The sequence below is a fragment of the Euprymna scolopes genome, chromosome 4 (assembly GCF_053919585.1).
Source record: "Euprymna scolopes isolate OS-2025 chromosome 4, ASM5391958v1, whole genome shotgun sequence".
Taxonomy (NCBI): domain Eukaryota; kingdom Metazoa; phylum Mollusca; class Cephalopoda; order Sepiida; family Sepiolidae; genus Euprymna; species Euprymna scolopes.
In genome coordinates this window covers 63,542,657-63,543,889 of record NC_136485.1, presented here as the reverse complement: position 1 = coordinate 63,543,889, position 1,233 = coordinate 63,542,657, and positions in this window count along the sequence as shown.

The following is a 1,233-nucleotide window of genomic DNA, read 5'->3' as shown; positions in this document are numbered from 1 at the left end:
TTGTTCGGAAATCCACACAGATGATTTGTTTATAATATCGAATGCTTTGTGTAGAAACAACAATACTTTTCGGTATTACTGTTAATCTTTATCGATGTAGTTAGATATAAAGTAACTGTTATACATAAATCCACACACTTAGCCTGAGGATTTCTCCCTAGAATGAATCATAAACGTTTATGTATAGCTAACTGTTCATTACTTTATATTAATCATATTGCTAAGTACTGCTTGCATATATAGCACTGTTAAAGTACATACAGGAAATATATATGCGTAAAATATTTCCACATATTATTATGTGTAAATATATACATGGAATGATTATAAAATCGTGCGTGTGTAAGTGCGTGCCTGTCCAATATTTACGACGTCCGCCCAACGTAGTGCAAAACGCAACATATTGTTTATGCATTTAAATGTATTTGCGATTCGCACTACCTTAGGCGGACGTCACAAAGATTGGACTCCTGCGCGAAACAATATGTTTCGTCATGCAAATTATTCACAATCAGTCGTTTTAAATAATGCATACGGTTCGGCCATATGTGAATACTTCATAAATAGCCATAATGTGTTATTCATGTGTGTATATATATATATATATATATATATATATATATATATATATATATATACTAGCAAAAGTACCCGTCGTTGACTGGGTTCAAAAACAGTCTACAGAAAATGGACTCTGATTTATGAAAGTATGATAGGTTATGAAAAGGAAGAGTTGTAAAGAGATAGCCTCGAATTTGGGGGTATCAAAACCAAAGCAAAATATGATGAAAGTAAAAATAAAATAGATAAACCCCATAATTTATCATACCATACCTGTTCACACTGAAACACTTATCACAATATTCTGTGGATCTTGTTAAACTTTGTGACATATTTCCATTCTGTGGAGGTTAGGTGCGAACGAACACCCCATAATTTTATTATACCATATTTCTTCAAACTGAAACATAATTATCAAAGTATACTTACGCAGACAGATATAAAAAGTCTTTATTAAAGTTTGTGCCTATTTCCATTCTATGGAGGCCAGGCGCGAACGTAGACCCCACAATGTTATTATACCATCCCTATTTAAGTTAAAACATACTTATCAAAGTATTCTTATGTATATCTATATCAAAAACACTTGCAAACGTTTTTTTTTTTAATTTTTTATTTCCATACTTTGTGAACCAGGCTCGTACGCAGACCCTGCAATCTTAATGAATCATC